Here is a 2,500-nt window from a genome sequence, read left to right on the forward strand (position 1 = left end):
GCAGGATGACCTGTGCCGATAGTGTCTGAGCTCTGCATGAGGCCAAAGGTCTAGGGGCTCTCGTTGCAAAAGGGAGGGGCGAGGGGCGATTCATTCATTGTTGGTGCGGACATACAGCGGTATCGAATCCTACCTTTGGGGCGATTCATTCATTATTGGGTCGAACATGTAGCAGTATCCAATTCTACCTTTGGGATTGGGGAGGGACTCGTTCGCCGTTTGTGTATCCGGGATGGCTCATGGGATCATCAGCGGATGGATCGTCGAACTGCAGAGAACCTAACGGTGGTGAGAACAAGCGTCCGGGCATCACGATGGGCATGGGCGTGACTGGATAACCCGCTGCTCAATATCACTTCCCCTAAAGAGCTAAAAAACTTGGTCAATGTGCTGCCGTTGACATTCATGTATGCAAGCAGGGACGGGTTTGGATGTGCAAAACGAGGACACTTTTTCAGCAGCGCTCCCGCAGATCCGAGGCACCAAGGTGCGATGTTGCCGATGACCCTCACGCAGGGATGGCCTCGTTGCGGATGTTGCAGGGCTCCGTACCGCTGAAATGGGGCAAGTTTTTTCGCCACTTACATAGTATTTTTAATTGAAAATTTTTAGTTGGCCCAAAAAAATACAAGCGAATGAAATATGGCATGATGGCACGGTAGATAATTGAACAAGTGCTCGGGCTAGCAGTTGAGGGCTACTTTTCGCACCACCGGCCCCATTGTGCGATGTTTCCGAGCGGCGGCCAAGTGTTTAACAGAAATTTTTCGTTGGCCCAAAACAAATACAAAGTATGGCATGGCATGCGGCGACGGCGAAAATTGAACAAGTGCGGGCGCCAACACTTGGAGCTCGCACCCGCACCACCACGGCCCCGTTGTGCCATGTTTCCGGGCGGCACGGCCAAGTGTTTAACTAACTCCTTACACTAAGTCCCCACTTGGGGACCCGAGTCAGGACGTGCAAAGAACAAGGGTGGATCGGAAGGGAGATGGGGAGGGACGAATCGAAGCGACAAAGGCTGAATCTCGGTGGATCGTGGCAGCAAGGCCACTCTGCCGCCACAATACCCGTCGCGTATTTAAGTCGTCGCAAAGATTCTACCCGCCGCTCGGTGGGAATTACGCTCAAGGAGGCGCCCGCGACTTGTCCGCCGCGGTCGCTGCACCTACGACACGTGCCCTTGGGGCCAAAGGCCCCTCTGCGGAGTCGGCAATCGGGCGACAGGCGCGTGCGTCGCTTCTAGCCGGATTCGACTTAGAGGCGTTCAGTCATAATCCAGCGCACGGTAGCTTCGCGCCAGCGGCTTTTCAACCAAGCGCGATGACCAATTGTGCGAATCAACGGTTCCTCTCGTACTAGGTTGAATTACTATTGCGACGCGGCCATCGGTAGGTAAAACTAACCTGTCTCCGACGGTCTAAACCCAGCTCACGTTCCCTATTGGTGGGTGAACAATCCAACACTTGGTGAATTCTGCTTCACAATGATAGGAAGAGCCGACATCGAAGGATCAAAAGCAACGTCGCTATGAACGCTTGGCTGCCACAAGCCAGTTATCCTGTGGTAACTTTTACGACACCTCTAGCTTCAAATTCCGAAGGTCTAAAGGATCGATAGGCCACGCTTTCACGGTTCGTATTCGTGCTGGAAATCAGAATCAAACGAGCTTTTACCCTTTTGTTCCACACGAGATTTACATTCTCGTTGAGCTCATCTTAGGACACACGTTATCTTTTTAACAGATGTGCCGCCCAAACTCCCACGACAATGTCTTCCGCGGATCGGCCGGCCGACGCCGACCTTGGGTCCAAAGAGGGCCGTGCCCGCCTCCGGTCACGGAATAAGTAAAATAACGTTAAAAGTAGTGGTATTTCAATTTCGCCCGAGCTCCATTATCCTACACTCTCAAGTCATTTCACAAAGTCGGACTAGAGTCAAGCAGCAATCTTCTTTCCCGCTGATTCTGCCAAGCCCGTTCCTTGGCTGTGGTTTCGCTGGATAGTGAGCGGGGACGGTGGGAATCTCGTTAATCCATTCATGCGTCACTAATTAGATGACGAGGCATTTGGCTATGTAAGAGTCATAGTTACTCCCGCCGTTTACCGCGCTTGGTTGAATTTCTTCACTTTGACATTGAGCCTTTGGCGAAATCATTGCGTGAGCATCCGCGGACCATCGCAATGCTTTGTTTAATTAAACAGTCAGATTCCCCTTGTCCGTACCAGTTACGAGTCGACTGTTCGTCGCCGGGAAGGCCCCGAAGGGCGTTCAGTCCGTCCCCAGCCGGCACGCGGCGACCCGCTCTCGCCGCAGAAGCAGCTCAGGCAGTGCACGGCAGCCGACAGGTTCAGGGACTGGGACCCCGTGCCGACCCTGAGCCAATCTTTTCGAGGGTTACGGATCCATTTGCCGACTTCCCTTGCCTACATTGTTCCATTGACGGAGGCTGTTCACCTTGGAGACCTGATGCGGTTATGAGTACGACCGGGCGCGGACG

At 53.4% G+C, this 2,500-nt stretch overlaps 1 non-coding gene across 1 annotated transcript in view; it reads right to left on the reverse strand.

Annotated features, from left to right (window-relative positions):
* Positions 1-1,001: 1,001 nt before the first annotated feature.
* Positions 1,002-2,500, reverse strand: part of LOC128289272 (28S ribosomal RNA) — a 3,237-nt gene continuing 1,738 nt past the window's right edge. The window contains exon 1 of the ribosomal RNA XR_008278916.1: positions 1,002-2,500. This exon is cut by the window's right edge and continues 1,738 nt beyond it. This is a non-coding gene — a ribosomal RNA (28S ribosomal RNA).

Source organism: Gossypium arboreum, unplaced genomic scaffold (genome assembly GCF_025698485.1).
Source record: "Gossypium arboreum isolate Shixiya-1 unplaced genomic scaffold, ASM2569848v2 Contig00944, whole genome shotgun sequence".
Taxonomy (NCBI): Eukaryota; Viridiplantae; Streptophyta; class Magnoliopsida; order Malvales; family Malvaceae; genus Gossypium; species Gossypium arboreum.